This window comes from Cavia porcellus, unplaced genomic scaffold (assembly GCF_034190915.1).
Source record: "Cavia porcellus strain 051 isolate PalLab524CR breed Dunkin Hartley unplaced genomic scaffold, mCavPor4.1 scaffold_17, whole genome shotgun sequence".
Lineage (NCBI taxonomy): Eukaryota > Metazoa > Chordata > Mammalia > Rodentia > Caviidae > Cavia > Cavia porcellus.
In genome coordinates, this window is record NW_026947500.1 from 7682575 (window position 1) to 7700252 (window position 17678).

The 17678-nt window shown below is 38.7% G+C and overlaps 1 protein-coding gene across 11 annotated transcripts in view; it reads left to right on the plus strand.

Annotated features, from left to right (window-relative positions):
- Naaladl2 (N-acetylated alpha-linked acidic dipeptidase like 2) overlaps positions 1 to 17678 on the plus strand; it is a 1233816-nt gene that overhangs the window by 524477 nt on the left and 691661 nt on the right. The gene's annotated exons all lie outside the window — the stretch shown is intronic.

Below are 17678 nucleotides of genomic sequence, written 5' to 3' on the forward strand. Positions count from 1 at the left end.
GGCCCCGGCAGGGATGTATGTGCTCTTATGTGGGTGGTGAAGACCTTATGGTGTCTGTTCTGAAGCAATGTCTGGATAGACAGGAACAGTCCAGCCACTGTGGAAGTGGATCTAATTAAACTGGCAGTCTCAAGCACTTGCATAGCATTGACCACATACCTAGAATCGGAGACAATGTTAATGGCTTCTGAGAACTGTTCAAGAATCATTTTAACGATCTGCAGTTTTACCACCTGAGGCTGATCTGGTTTAAATTGTATGGTAACCGGGGGCTTGCCTAGGATCACATAGGCGCCTATCCCCGTCTTGGAGCCATCTGTGTATATTGTAGTTGCTAGGACTAATGGCTCAGAGGCAGTAACCTTTGGAAAAATTATAGGGTGCTGAGTGACAAATGACAAGATAGGGTCTTTAGGGTATTGATTGTTTATATCCCCATGGAAAACACATCTCAGAATGGCCCAGGTATCTATGCAGGCAGCCAGGGTCTTGATCTGGCTGGCGGTATAGGGTACTCGGATGGCTTGTGGTCCTGAGCCAAAATGTTGGACAGCTCTATCATGCGCTTCAAGGGCCAATGAAGCGACTGCCTCCGGGTAATGCTCTATGACTTTTGCAGGTGAGACCTTAGGGTGTATCCACAGTAGTGGTCCTTTCTGCCAAATCACCGCTGTAGGCTGTAGACTAGTCTGTAGCAAACAGACATCAAAGGGTCGCCCTGGTTCAATTCTGTGTAAGGTAGCCCCACCTAAGGCTTTTTCCACTCTCTGTAAGGCAGCTCTTGCCTCAGGAGTGAGCCTCCTGTGGGAGGCTATATCTGGGTCTCCCTTCAGAAGGTCGAACAGGGGTTTGAGATCTGAATTTGGTATATGTAAATATGGCCTAATCCAATTAATGTCTCCCAATAGCTTTTGCATGTCATTTAGGGTCCTAACGCCATCCGTCCTAATGGTGACCTTCTGTATAAGTCTGGAGGCGACACTGAGGTCCACACCTGCTGACCCAGGGGTGGCCCTTGTTGAAGGCCGCCACCCTGAGCTGTCCTGTCTCTGGGGCGGGGGCCCGCCTGTGAAGGGGGCCCCCTCTGGCCGTTTTTTGGCTCTCTAGCATCTTGTCCACAAATACGGTTGCCCTGAGCATCAAAGACCGACCTACACTCCTCAGCTTTGTGTGATCCCTTTTTGCATCGCCCACAAACATATGGTTCTTCATTCCTAGGGCGAGGCCTAGCATCTGCATTGTTTGGGCAATGACGTTTAATGTGTCCTGGCTCCCCGCAGGCAAAACACCCTTTAGCCTTACATTCCCCTTCTAACCCGCGAGGTCCCCTCTGCTGTACAGCCGCGGCCAGGAGAGCAGCCACTCCCGAGTTGGAGAGCGGCCCCCCTATCTCTCTGCATATCCTAATCCAGGCGTTGAGGTCCTTGTTCTTATGAGGAGCTATCGCTGCCTTGCACTCCTTTGTACATTGCTCAAAAATCAGCTGTCTTACCAGCGGTTGAGCCACTCCCGGATCAGGAAATATCTTATCGGCAGCATCTTGCATTCGGGCCACAAAGTCAACAAATGGCTCTGTGGTACCCTGAATTATTTTTGAAAGACACAAGGAGGCTGTTCCGGCACCACTTACCTGTTTCCAGGCGCGGAGCCCTATGGCATTGATTTGTTCATAGACAGCGCCGGGGAACTGGGTCTGGTCATCAGCGTGCCGACCTTCTCCCATAAGCATTTCCTTGTTCCACCCCCGGTTCCCCCGATTGGCGTTTCTCTCAGCCTGCTCTGCAGAGAACTCTGCGTACCAGGCTCGCCAATCCAGGTAACTGCCCGAGGGCAGACACGCCTTTGCCAGCTGAATCCAGTCCGCGGGGGTGAGGGGCCCAGAAGACAGATTCTCCAGCATGGCAATGGTGTAAGGCGCAGTCGGCCCAAAGGTTGTAACTGCATTTTTAAGTTTTCTAATCTGCTTTATCTCAAAAGGCTCCCATACATTGCGTCCCTGGCCCATAGCTACTTGTACAGGAAATATCCCGTAGGGGCCACTATCTATCCCAGGTGGATGTACCTCATGAGACAAGCGTCCCCCCTGCCAAAGCCGCCTGTAAAAATACCGACCCGCCGGCGGCGGAGCATAAGACAGCGGCCGTGATTGGGCGGAAAATGGGGGCCCGTGCATCACTTCCTGTTCTGGCGAAAGGGGAGAGAGCTCCCAGGCGGCCGCCTCGTGGCGAGGAATCGCCTCCGGAAACGGCCCCCAAGGTGGGGCGGAAGGCTTCGCCTCCCTCTCGCGCCGGGGAGCGCTCAGGAGCTCTCTACTCCTCCGCAGACCAGGTTGAGCAGAGCGCAATTCGCGGGGCAACGCTGGAAAAGAACCCTGCGACTCCTTATTGAGCGATTTAGGCTCCTGACAGCTGGTCTCTTTGGCCTCCTTGCCATTCAACTTTCCCTCGTCCTCGGAGTCAGACGACTCCGAGGCTAGAGCCCCGTCCTCCTCCTTAGCATCCTTGTTCCCCTTGACGGACCCCTCTCGGGAGCTCCCTGACTGGGCCTGCTCAGATACCCTGCGTACTTTTGTAAGCTCTTGAGAGCTTTCTCCACAACCACCCTCGCTCTTAGTGTTGCTACCTAACATGTTTCCCATCTTTTAATATGTTACTCACCGCGTGAGGCCCAAGGAATCCGCCACTTACGCGTGAGCCTGAGGGGAGTCTAAAAGCCCTGTAGGTGCGCGCCACCCAGAGCCCAGGCTTATCCCCAACTCACCTGTCTCGCAGCTCTGTACTGGAGCGTTGTCCACTTCCACGTCTCGGGGGTGATCAGTCCCCGGGCGGGCCTCCAAATGTCGATGTCCGCTCCCGGCCGGCAGGAAGGACACACGACAAAGTCTGGTAGTGGACAACCTTTTCTTTTTATTTTCCTTCTCCGTACAGCCTGCCCTGGGTTCTCCCAGCTGAAGCCTCCTCTGGTCCGCTCCCCGCGGCTCCTTTTGTGCTTCAGTCTGCCCCAAAGCCTCTACCGGTCCGCTCTCCGCGGCTCCTTTTGGGCTTTTACTTCTGGGCTTCTACCTGGCTTCTTCTTCCGCCCAGGGGTGGCACCGGTATATATACGGGTACAGTGTCCAATCATGTTAAAGTAAGCAAGGCAAGCTGATTGGCTAACATCATCAGTTGCCAGGCAGACTATATTGTTGAGCGGGTTGTTTACGCGGTAAGCAGGAAACTAACATATTCGATGGGAGGGGTAATCTACCTCAGGCTTTGCTCTTTACCACAGGCCGCACGTCCGCCGCGCAAGGCGAGCTATCACAGACGCGGCTCCCAACAAGAATCTGTTCAGAACTAAAGAAGCCAGAAGGCTGATAGAAAGCCTGATGGTAAAGACCAGGCTTGGGAGGTTTCTGCTGGGAAGAAGGACTGCATTGGTTGTTGGACTCCCTACAATGTGTGTTATGGCTTGGTAGAAAGTTTGTCTGCATTTTGCTCATGCCCAGAGACTTTGCCTGAGACTGACACTAAGGACAATGGCCTGATTAATCTGGCAAAGGAAATTTCAAGGCAGTTGAATGTTGAGGCTGTGGCATAGCTATTGTTGGGGGCTTTTAGCCAGCTTTATGTTGCAAATCAAGATAAAAGAGCCCAGCAGGATAATTTACATGGCTGTGAGTTTGGCCAGAAGGAAAACTCCAGTAAAGCTGTGGATTATAAGGACAGAGTTGAGACTTTTCTTGCTGAGAAGAAACAAAGAGATAAGAAAGATGGCCACAGGGTAACCAGGAAGCAGCGGGTCTCCACCCTTTGCAGCCTCAAAACTGCAAAAGTGAAATAATCTGTTAGAGGGGAAAGCTGCAGAGCACCATGCTCCAGAATGGTGGTTGCCACATGAGGTCCAGAATGGTGGCAACATAGAGAAGCCTTTCTTCACAATCAGGTTCACAGAGCCCACTGATCCAAGTAATTGATCCCTATAGCCAAGAGAGAAAAAAGCCTGGTTACTGATCCAGATGGTAGCATACCTTGGTGGCATCCACATGGTGCTTATTTTATGTGCAAGGAAAATTCACAAATTCTGAGTGTAAGACAGCTTCCACCTTGATTGCAGAGGGCCTGGGAGGCCAAGCAGTGTGCCTCTGAGAGGGCCACTTATAGAGATATAAGGGTGAAGCCAAAAGTGCAGTGGAGACCCCAGAAGTTTGGAAGAGCCAGGAATGTGTATCATCCAAGAAAAGCTGAAAAAAGCAAGCAGAGAGGGTTTAAGAGAGAATCTGCAGGAACTAAGGTCCCTGGAAGTGCTGTGGAGGTGGAATCACCCAAGCCTTTTGGAGCTTGCAACCAGATTGCTTCAAATGCTGAGCATGGAACTCTAGTACTTAATGTTTGCCCTGCTGGATGTTGGACTTGCTTTATTTCCAATGCTTTATATTCCCCTGTTCATAACTTTTGGAATGGTAATGTTTATCTTGTGCCTTTGCATTTCAGAAATGTTTAACCTTGTTTCAATTGTACAGGGGGTTATAATTAAGAATTTGCCATAGATCTCGGAGGAGACTTGGGAGTTGGACTTTCCAGCAATGCTGAAACTGTTAGGACTTTGGCAACCCTTGGAGATGGATTAAATGTCTTTTGTTCAAAAGTTGTACATGAGTCCTGGGGGCCAGTGGTGCAATGTCATGGTTTATGGGCATGGCCCCCTGGCCTCATGCATTTTGCATTATGCATTTGTGATCAGTTCATTGTCTAGAGCTTGGATTAATGGTGTCAGTAGTGTCAGGGGTGGGGCCAGCATACAATGTAATGGCAGGAAGAATGCATGTCTTGCTTTTTTGCTGGTTTCTGCCTTGCTGTTTGCAGCCGCCATGAACTGTGGCCCCGCCATGCCACCCTGACTTGGAGCCAACTGAGTATGGACTGAAACCTCCAAAACTGCTAAAAATAAACCTTTCCTTTCCCAAATTTGGGCATCAGGTATTTTGTCTCAGCAACGAGTTAAAAGTAACTGAGACAGTATTCATGCAATGCTGAAAACTTTTGAAAGCTCTTATTTGATCATTCATGCAAACCTCTATTCTGTCTTCTGTGATTTGTACTTTTTCTTGTCAATCTGTTGAGAACTGATCTATTTATGGCTTCTTCTTCCCCACAAACCAGTCTACATTTTCTATTCTCTTTTCACTAATAGACCATAACTCATCGAGAAAAGCATATGTTCTGTGTGATGTCTAAATTTTATCTGTGGTAAAGTAATTTAGAAGTCTTTCCCAGTATGCATCACTGAAACTCTTTGTCAATGTCAGTATCATCTCCATGTTGCCAATTTTTATAGCTATGTCTCAGCCTTCCTGTAATTCTGCCTATTAACAGAATGAGACAAAGCTGATATATCCTTTATTATTGAAGCATGTTCTTTGCCTTACACCCTAAATACCACCTAAATAAATTTTCACTGTGTGTTCCTTCTTTCTCACTTCTAAACACTGGGATATCACAGAGCTCAATCCTTGAAACATTTCTTCTCTCTTTATTCTTTCTCTTTCATTGTTTTATCTAGTCCTATGGATTTTAAGATCTAGGATATGTACAACTTGATTCTATTTTAACACTGTCACCTGTATCATTCCTATCAACACCTTCTTGACTATTAATATAAGATCTAATTTATTTCCTAATTTTATGCTTACTTCAGTCTGATCTCCACATAGTTTCTGTGTATTCTTTTTCAAACTGAAGTCTGATCATGTAGTTTCTTTGCCACTATGCCACTTTTTATCCCCTATCTATCTATCATTCATGTTTGTACTTTAATTGTACCAGCCTTTTAATATAGATCACATACGTTTATTAAAAATTAAAACAGACACAAGTTCTGACTATCCTTACATTAGCTAAAATACAGCTTAATTAATTTGCACTCAAATTGAAATAAATTATATTACAGCAAATACTGTAGTTTTGATCCTAAATACAACCCCACATCATAAATTTTGTATTTGTTATATCTGATTTATTCTGATCCTCTTCCAATAAAATCTGACAAATAAGGTCTTCCCTGTGTATTTTTTCTCCATTTCTTTCTATTCTACTCACTCTCCATAACTTTTCTTCAGAGATATTTTTATTATTAGTACTGAGGCATGCTGAAGGTTTAAAAGAGTTACTGTATTGCCAAACTGCTTAAAACCCAATCTTTAGTTCCCACTGGTCACATCATGATTTGGGGCAAGTTTCTGAAACTTTCTGTGCTTGAGTTTGTAATCTGTAAAATGGGAATTACGCTACTACTATACTTACCTCATACATCATTTTGAGTTACCAAAAAGCACGTAGAGTAGTGCAAGGCATCAGTAAACATTCAATACATGTTAATAATAATACTATTAATTATTTTCACTATCTTTTTTTTTTTTTTTTTGTCTTTTTTGAGACGAGTCTCACTATGCAGTTCCGGCTGGCCTTGAGCTCACTTTGTAGCCCAGGCTGGTCTCAAACTTGCAACGATCCTCCCACCTCAGCCTCTTGAGTGCTGGGATTACAAGTGTGAGCCACCATGCCCGGCAATTTTCACTATCTTTAATATATTTCTTTTTCAACATTTTCCTCTTCTCATTACAATATAAAATTTTGCTTTTTCCATCATTGTATCTGAAGTACTTAGAAATATTCCAGGAATATCATAAGTGATCAAGAGATACATTGGGAATAGTTTAGTGAATAATATAAGATGTCCACAATAAACAGAAGGGGACTATATATTACTTTCTCTATGACAAGCTTATTATAATAGCCCCGAGACTCTTGGATGTATATTTGAACACATAAATTTTGCATGACCTACATATGTGCCAGAAATTGCTGTTAAATACAATAGAGTTGCTGTGTCTGAGAAATTGGTTTGAGTTGATAAAGATGAATTAATACACAATAATTTCCCATACTTATTTGGAAGGCATATAAATTCTTTAATTTTTGTTCACTTCATATAAGTCAAAGTTCCCTGGTTTCAGTAAATATTAAAACTCTGAGAATCAATATATCACAAAATTAGCTTTTAACATTTTTCTGTAAAACTATCAATTTTATTTTATTTTAAAATAAAAATGACGATATAGAATTTCAAAACAAAGTAATAGATGACTAACAATGGTTACTGTGTTGCATATTGTTATCTTCAGAGTAGTTGCTCGGAGTATAAGACGTAGGCATGAAAAAAGTGATTGAACATTGAAAGCACAAACTATTCTTCTTGATGAACCAACAGAGACCAGTGGTATGATAGTCTTTCTTGTTCTCTCCTTCCCTTTCTCCTTTCTCCCATTTCAGTTGTCCTTTCCTTCTGAAGAGTCACTGCCTCCCACACTTTCCCAATATCTATTGTACATTTTGGATTGGATTTTATTTACTTTTCCAGTTTTTCTCCAGTGTGTCTTCTAACTATGCTTTCTTTTTTATCTCCTTTTCTAATTATAAAGATATTCATAGTTACTTTAAATAGGGTAGAATGTTTTTTTAAGAAGAAAAAAAACTAGTTTTTTTTGTTGTGGTTTGTTGTTCTTATTGTTACTATTGCTTGCTTTAACTTAGAAAATCAGTATCACACAGGATATACTGTTTTGTAACCATTGTGTTCTCATTTAGTAATTAAAAATATTTTTCTAACCTTGTAGTTAATATTTCCTAATGTTCCTGCTAGGCAATGTTGTATTTTAGCTTCTTTTTACTTGTTTTTCTAAAACAACATGTGTGTTCTCAAATGCTTCCTATTTTCTGTTAACCTACAGATCCTTATGACCCTGCTCTGACTTCCTCTAGCCATGGATTCAACTAAGGCAAAAATTCATCCAATAAAGAAATGATCTCTTTTAGACTCACTGTACTGCTTAATAAAGTAATAAAGAGGCCAACTGCCAACTGCCCACTTCCAATGTCTCACAGGGTGCTGGACAGAACTGTTAAATGAGGCAGGTTGTAGTCATGCATTTTAGTAACAATGAAACACAAAGTGCAGGGCAATTTGGCAAAGTAGTCACTGAGGACTGGGGCACATGGATGCCGAAATGCTGCATGGGACTCTGTACCTGTACCTGAAGAGGAGGAAAATATGCTGAGCAGAGTGCTTCATGGCTTCCAGGGTATGATAAGTTGTCTCATGACAGCAACTCTGGAAAATTAGGTGGTCAGAGGGAAGGGACCGCCCAAGCTCTGATGCTTTGGGAGAATCCTGAGATGTTGTGCTATGGCCTAGATCAAGTGGACTTAGAGCTTGTGTCTTTGGTTTATTCAAGGGTATTCAGTGTTATTAGGTCTTTAGAACAGAATGATTTCCTTATGTGCACTCTAATTGGATACCACATTTCCCTCAGTGTACTCTATCTGGATCCCAAAGTTCCCCCACCCCGAGACCAAGCTGTGTGGAATCTTCTGCTAGACTTGGAATCTTCTGCTAGAATAGCTTTATTTTTTCTTCTACATCACATGGGAGCTTCTTTTTCAGGAGCATCATTTCAAGGTGGACTGCATGTTCAGATGAATGGCCCTGGCCTATGAGGAGATGAATATGTGTGGTGTTTATAGAATTCTACAAAGAGCTTGGATGAACATGCCAGGGCCTTGATGTCTGCAGAGTCTCTCAGGGTGCTGCACAAACTGTTGAAGGAGTCAGGTTGTAGTAATGCATTGGGCATCAGCTGCATGAGTGAAAAACCCTAAGGGAGAGAAGGATGAAAAAGTCAGAGCAAAGACCTTGGCCCCCTCCTGACTTCAGCCCACTGATGTGGAGGCAGATTCTCATTGGAGATGACAAGAGAGCTGGCAGTCTTTTCATTCTTCTCTTACTGTTATGACGGCACAAAATATTGATCTTATGTGGAGTGAAGGACAGCAATGTTATGTTAAATTTTACATCAAAATGTGACATGGGATCCTTAAAGTTTAAGAATTACAAGGGAGGACAAGGGTAATGTGTGTGTATTTTTTTTTAAAGTTCTTATAAAATATTTAAAAAATAAAATAAAAAGGTTAACACTTCCATTTATATGGAATTGTTTTAGCAACAATTATGAGTACATGAAAATTTTAAAAAGCAGTTCATTTAGATACAATTCATTTATTATGTAAGGTTATTGTGTAAATCACATTATTATAACTAACTTGCTACGTACCTGATCAAGACCAGAGCAATATTCACAATCTCAAAGTACCACATTTGCTAAGGGAAAGTTCCCGTGTATTCTAAATTCTAAGCATCCATAAAGATAACATAAAGGTTTTACTTTTAGACTAGTCACCTACGTGTTCTTTTGACTCTTGCAATTTAGGATATAAATATTTATGATTAAGGTACCTTTTATTTCCAGAAACTCTAGATAAAATTTTTATCAGTGATTCTTAAATAGAGGCACATAACAGAAATACCACTCAACCTTTTTAAGCTAACTTAGTCCCAAACTAGATGAGCTTATGATTCAAAACATCTTAGTTTAGGGACAGAAAATTTCTCTTTTCCTTCCCTTCCCTTCCCTTCCCTTCCCTTCCCTTCCCTCCCCTCCCCTCCCCTCCCCTCCCCTCTCCTCTCCTCCCCTTCCCATCCCTCCCCTCCCCTCCCCTCCCCTCCCCTCCCCTCTCCTCTCCTCCCCTTCCCATCCCTCCCCTCCCCTCCCCTCCCCTCCCCTCCCCTCTCCTCTCCTCTCCTCTCCTCTCCTCTCCTCTCCTCTCCTCTCATCTCCTCTCCTCCCCTCCCCTCTCCTCTCCTCTCCTCTCCTTTCCTTTCCTTTCCTTTCCTTTCCTCTGCCTTCCTCTCCTCTCCACCCTCTCCCTTCCCTTTCCCTCTCACTCCTTCTTCTCTTCCTTCCCCTTCTCTTCCCTTCCCTCCACTCTGCTCCCCTGCTCCTTCCTTCCTTCTCTTTCATGTTTGCATATATGGTGACTAAATAAATTTCTCACACAAACTGTGTGTTTTGGAAGGTAGAAATAAATACTATTATGTGGATAGAAGAGTTGTTAATTAGGATAGTCTGAATCAGGACATATGATCACTCTATCTTTGGGTAATTGAAATTTGCTCTAATAGAAATAAGCCAACAAACTCTCCAGTAGATAAGTTAACCACATGGTGAAAATACATGAAGTGATGAATTAGGAATTCCTTTTGGGGGCAAGAAAAACTTGGACCTTGTTTTTATTTTTTGGTACTCGGAATCGAACTCAGAACCTCACACTTGCCAGGCAGGTACTATGTCATGAACCTTATTCCTGGTCCTGAACTTTCTTTTTAAAGAAGGAAAAGTATATATTCCTTCATTCAGATTCTTATGGTATATTTTAAATAAATTTTCCAAAAATAATTACATAACCATCATTAGATTTTTGGTTTTATGTATAGTATATTTCGTGTGCACTTTTCATGATTGAATGTAATATAAGTAACACCTTGTTCTACTTTGTTTTCTGAATGGCGAAACATGTTTATTCACCAATATTTGATAGTTCTGAATCTATTAGAGAGATAAAGTAGTAGAAAGCAGTTCATGGTGTTCCAATTTAAGAAATTGTAAGTGGAAAATATTTACTGAACACCATAATTTTATTATACGTAGAAAAGGCATATTCCAATTTCCCATTGATCATTTATTTTTTAACCCTTGGCTTTGATTTTTACATGTTGATTCATTCATAACTTTAACTTTTGGGGGGGTACCAGGGATCAAACTCATGACTGTGCCCTTGCAAAGCAGGTGTTTATGCCACTGAGCCCCTATTTAAAATTGAATAGATAAATTTGTACAAGATTATATCAAACATGCTCTACTGATAATATTCACTTTAAATTTTGCTTTACAAGGCTGTTAATATCTTATACATTAATGTCCATATGCATACATGCATTATCTCTACACATATGTGCACACTCTCTCTCTCTTTCACACACACACACACACACACACACACACAGGCCCAGACACTCAGTCCAACCTGGATTTCTCCACTTTGGATCTGTGTCAGTGGGCCCAATTAACATCTCCATGTTTATATTTTTGAAGACTCCTAAGTAAATATATCCAGGACTGAATTTTAATCATTCATTTGATATTGTTTTTATCAAAGTATACCATTGATGATAAACTGGCACCCTTACTGATCCAAATTGTCAACTTCAGGTATCCATTAGTTAGCACAATTATTTTATCACTGGCTCAATATTTTATAACCTTCATAAAAACAGGATCTTTGTTTTCTTTTTCTCCATTCACATTTTCAGCTTTTACCAATAGGCCTGTCACAAAATGGCTTCCCAATATTTGTACAAAAAAACCAAAAAGACCCTACACAGGCAATTTTAATCATATGAAAATGCTTCTCTCAAGTGCTATTGCCTTGTATTGTCACTGTGATTTAGATACAAACACTAGATTAACAGTCAATGGACTTTCTTGGATCTTTACTGATTATACTCCACCTCAACGCTATACATTTCAGCTGAGTAGAAGCATTTCTGAATATCATTTTATACCTCTATAACATGTCAATCTCTTCTCTATCTACCATTATATATTACTTCAAGGAGCAGTTGAAGTGATACATTTTAAAATATTTTGCAAACTATAAAATTCTACACGGTCATTTATTTGTAAAATTTTCCACCATACTTTTAAAAGGCAGGTCCACAACGTAAGATTCACTCTGTATGAAGGCTGTTCATTCTTCTGTTTTCCAAGATACACAGTATTGTTTCTGCACTGAGGTATGCAGAACCTTGTATTTAAAGACATGCAGCAGCGCCAGTCCCAGAATCTGTTCATGCCTGAACACACACCAAGTGACTGTAAATATAGTGCCGGCATGCCATTGCATATTTACAGTGCATTCTTATTCATTTCATTTTCCTGCTTTAATTTTTTTCTGTCAGCCTAAAAAGTTGTTTTTTATTCATGTCATGGCCTTACTTTCTGCAACTTCCTGTTGGAATACATTATTATCAATATTTTGCATATCATGGATATAGCACTTCTTAGTCTGAAAATTCAGGCTGATGATATGTTTTCTAGATTTGGTTTCTGGAATACATTATCATCACCTATATTTTGCAGGACATGTTTCTTCATTTGGTGCTTCTTATCTTCAAGTACAAAAAACTATTTCCAGTATAACTAATAACTTCAGTTCCTCTGAGAGTAGTTCGTAGAAAAACTACATTTTAGCATGCTGAAGTGGAGGAAAGCATGTTCAAAAATATGCTGTCGTTATGAGTATGTGTTTGTGAAATGACCTACGGCGTTGCTCAAAGCAGCCTCTTTTCTCTTTTAAATAGTCTTTACAGAGTAATTGACTATGAAAAGCTTTGAAGTTCTTTGGGATTTTGCTAAGATGACTGGCTATCGGTGTCAGAGCCAAGTTATACCTTTTTATTTTCATAGGCTGTAGTAATTTTTCGCTTGTGGGCTACACTCAGGCACGCATCAAAAAAAAAAAATGTATCCTTATGAGCAACCATTTAAGAATGGATTCCTGTCCTTTTTTTTTTTTTTTTTTTTTACCATGTTTGTTCAGTGACATTGTAATTTCAGCTGCTCTCCTCATACTTTCTGAGCTTTATGCACATGTTCAGGCTTCACATCTACTGATGGAAGGGATAAGCCATGTATTTATCATCGTTACTGAGTTATACCTGACAAATAAAAATTGCAAATATTCAAGATGTTGATTGTGACCTTTGAGAAAGGTACATATTATGAAATTACTACAATTCAGCTAATTAACATTTCCATCACTTCACATGCTTATCTTTTTTATATGTATGTTTAGAATACCTAAGATGTATTCTGTTAGAAAATTTCTTTTTTTTTTTTTTAATTAAAAATTTTTTTGAAGGTAGTACCAGGAATTCAACTCAGGAACTTACACTTGGCAGGCAGGAATTGCACCACTAAGCTAAATATCCAGCCTCTGTTATTAAATCTCAAGCACAGTGATACCTCAGTTGTGAAACTTAATTCATCCCAAATTCATGTTCGAACCCTGAAAATCTTAAGGACTCAACAGATTTTTTTCCCTCAAGAATTAATGAAAAAGCAAATAATTGGTTATGAAGCCCAAAACACTTATAAATTCATTTTCCAAGACTTTACTGATTTTTGCAATGATTTCTTTCTTTAACTCAATTGCAGTTCTCACAGTTGGCTTACTGGTTTTACTGGTGGTATCATTAACTTTCATTAGCACCACAGTTATGATATTTTATTTAAAGTACAAAAAAAAAAAAGCAAAGCACAGTGGTGTTTTAGTGCACTAACACAGCATTGTATGTTGTGTGGGCAAGAGCGCCAGTTAGACGGAAGGGTCACTCCTGTGTGTCTGCAGCAGGATGTGACGTATGACTCACTGGATCATTACAGGTGTTTTCAAGTCAGGTCTCAGTTTGACTATGCAATAAAAACATTGAGCTGAGTTTATTTTTTTTCCTTAATTTGCTATTCTAGTTGTTGAGAGTTTGAATTCGGAACTATTTGTCAACCAATGTACTACTGCATGTGGAATATTATATTTAAATATCATCACTGTTCTGCACATTAGCCCTGCATATTTTATACATCTTACAACTGCCAGCCTATGCATTTGACTAAGATTTCTGCATTTCTTCAATCTCCTAGCCTCTGCCAACCACAAAATTACTTTTTATATTAAAATTATGAGGATTCCACATTTATGACAGTGGGAAGAATTTCTCTTTCTGTGCCTACTCTATTGCACTTGGCATAATGTCATCCAGACTCACCCATAGAACCACAAATGGTTACATTTCTTTTTCTGTTAGTGCTGAATGCATATCATATTTCCTTTATCCACTTGTCCCCTAATGGACAGCTAGGTTGCTTCCAATTTTTGATATTGTGAATAATGATTCAATGAAAATGGAAGTGAACGTGTTTCTTTATCATACTGATTTTCTTTATTGTGACACCTACTCAGAAGTGGGCTTGCTGGAACATGTGGCGGTACTTTTTATTACATAGGATACTTTATACAATTCCATAATGTCTGAACCAACTCATTTTGGTTCTTCTTATTCTCAGTGACACTCTTTATCATTGGACATTTTGGTAATACCCATTCCTTCAGATGTGAAGTGGCAGCCCATGATTTTTTCATTTACTTGATGATTAGTCATACTGAACACTTTTTCATATATCTGTTGATCATTTGTATGTGTTCTTTGGACAAATGTTTAATCAGAACCTTTGCTCAACTTTAATAAAATTACGTAGGATTTTGTTTTTGAGTTGCATAGGATTTTTTGGATATTATTCTCTCACTGAATGTATGATTTTTAAATATTTTCTTTTATTTTGTGGGATCTTTTTACAATTTGTTGACTGTTCCCTTCATTGTTAAGAAAATTATATTTTATGTAGTGCCAGGTATCTTAAATTTGCCGCAACCACATTTTTGTGGCATATTCAAAAAATGATTGTCAACTTCAATATTATAGAGCTTTTACTCTGTATTTGTTTTAGTTATTATATGGTTTTAGGTTTTAATGTTTAATTCTTTAGTTCATTTTTTGATTGGTTTTGCTTATGATGTAAGATAAGATTGTATCCTTTTGCATTTGGATGTCTATTTCCTCAATAGTAATTATTGAAAAGGCATTGTTTTACACATTATATATTCTCAGTACCCCTGTCAGTTAGTTGAACATACATGCATGGGTTACTTCTGGGTTCTCTTTTCTTTTCTATTGATATGTGTGTCTTTATTTATGCTAATACCATGTTTGAAATACCATAGCTTGATAATAAAATTTAAATGAAGGAGGGTGATGCTTCTACTTTAGTCTTACTTAATATTCCATCAGATAGTAAAATCCACACAAAATTTATCACTTTTTTTTTCTGTTTCTGTGAATGATTCCATTGGACTTTTGATATAGAGTGATTAGTGTTTGTGGAATATTTTTGGTAATATGAACATTTTCTCAATATGGATGCTTCCAATTGATGAGCACAGGCTATCTATCTTCCACTTTATTTATAGTTTTAATTTTTTCATCAACATATAGCTTTCTTTTAACTGATCATCTATTTTTGTTAATTTTTAATTCTCATTGACACATAAATAGACTTCTTGTTTTCATTTATGTTTTGAAGCATTTATATATTAAAAGTATAGAAAAACAAATGATTTTTATGTGTTACTTTGGTAAGGTATAAAGTGTATTTTTATAGCTTCACGTGGCTTCACTTTTGTTATTTTATTTGTTATAGCTTCACTTTTGTTATTTTAGACTCACTAATGAATCTTGAACTGGAGTCAAATACAGGAGATGAGGAAAGCAGATAAAAATGCTTCCTCTCTATTCTCTGTAGCCTGAGGCCACTCTGCTTTATTGATACTTGTATTGCCACTGCTGTGTCCTCATAGTGTTGAAATATTTTGATCATAAATAAGCTTATTATCTTCCCATCTGATTATTCATCTTATCTACTGTAGATACACAACAACTTCTCTCTTCCTGGTGACTCATTAATTATGAGTTTTGAGTTACAACATAAAACTGAATAAAAACATTCATGTAATCTTAAGCATAGAAAATTAGCCACATGTGGTTGTCACAGGCAGCTTTTACAAGATAAAATCTGATCCTTGTGGATTATGAAGGGATATATTTCTAATCTTAATTGCTGGCTAGTGACAAGTAGATTGCTAATTGCTTGAAATTCTTTTTATATTTTTTGCTTTTATTAGCAGATTTGGAGTGTATAATAGGCACAGTTATTATGCAGCGTAGGTACATGTATATAACATATTCCAATTCCTTTCTCTTATTTTCGTTTTTCATTCCCAAACATTACTCATCCTTCTTTCTCTTTTCAACTCTTGATCTCCTTCCCATTTGCAAAACTTCTATTTTAATTATTTTCCATCTTTGACTCTTTTTTAAAATTTTCACCCCCCTCTCTCCACCTAAAAGAAATAAGGACATCACTTTAATTGTTCTTTTTCATTATTTAGTTTTAATTATCTCTGTTTTCTGCAAAGACCAGGAGGTAAAATTAAAAGATACTAATCTGTTATTTTAGGTTCTTTTTAAGGGAGTAATTGCTAGTCTGTATGTTCAACTCTGCTGAATGCTAACATACTACCTATATAATAGTGTATTTATGTAATTTTTATTTTCTGTAAAACTATAGACTGATTGGATGTATAAGTAATAATGCTAACAAGGGAATCTAAAAATCTTATATTAGCTTATTTTTTCTTTTTTAGTCTTTTACCTTTGAGTCCTAATTGTTAGTATTTCTTTTTTAAAAATTTTATTTAAAGAAAGACTAAACAAAAGGGAAAATAGGTAGAAATAATACATATGTTCAGAGAAAAAAATAAACAGTAAGAAATCACTAGTTGATGTTTACATATTGTCATTTTACTAATAGTTGTTCAATATGCAAAAATGGAAGTTGTAAAGTGTGAATTCAAACAGTGAGACTGCAAACAGTTCTGTTCAACTGTCCAGTAAAAACTTAGTAACATGGTTGTCAATCTTATACACTTAAACATACATGCAGTTATCCATATTTTCATTTATGTTTAGATTAAACAACCTAAAGCAAGTTAAAATCATTGTGAACAAAGAATAATAGTATTGCTGGATTTCACATCATGACACTCTGTGATCAGCACTGGGTACTGTAGTGTCATTTTTTAAAAATTTAATTTAGAGAAAGAGTAAACAAAACAGAAAATGGGTAGAAATAATACATAATTTCAAAGAAAAGATAGAGTAAGAAATCACTAGTTGATGATTACAGATTGTCTTCTTACAAATAGTTATTCAAGATACTAAAGTAGAGCATATAAAGTGGGATTCAAACAGTGAGATTGCAACCAATTCTGTTCAACTATCCAACAAAAATTTAGTAGTATGGTTATCTGTCTTACACAATTAAATATACATGCAGTTACTCATCTTCAATTATGTTGACATTGAATAAACCCAAGCAGGCTAATATCATCTGAATAAAGAATAATACTATTGCTGGGTTTCACATTATGACACTCCAGGATCAGCACTGGGTATTTTAGTGTCACTTTTTCTTCAAAGTATCTGTTCATTCCATCATGTGTCATAAGATCAGTTCTCATAAACTGTTTATAGATTCTACCCATGCATCAGTCTTAACATGTATTTGTATCCTTTTTATATTAGAGGGAGAAACAAAACTAAGAAAGACAAAACAAAACATATTCCTATAAACACATGAAATGAAAAAAAAAAACATATAAGACCATTGCACAAAGTGTTCTACCATGGTTCCTGTGTTGTCTCTTGTTATCTCCAATAGAACTGGCTATATCATCAGACATAGTATAATTGAATATATTAGTATGTAGCAGTAATCTTAAAAACACAACTTTGTATGCAGTACAGAACTTCAAAAACTGACAGTTATCAAACCAGGATGTGTATCATAGAGTCTTGTCATCTTCAGTGTAGTTGCCTATACTCTCAGATTTGATACTATCAATTGTATCAGTTTTGAATAAAATATTCTTGCCTCATTTCTGTTATACTCTTTTTTTGCCAAAAGTTGTCTGCTTATCTTCTTCATTCTGCTTTCTGCTCCATTCATTGAGGCCTCTCTGCCACTGTTCCTGGAGTCTTAGTACTTTTCTCTCTCTCTAGAATGCCCTGGA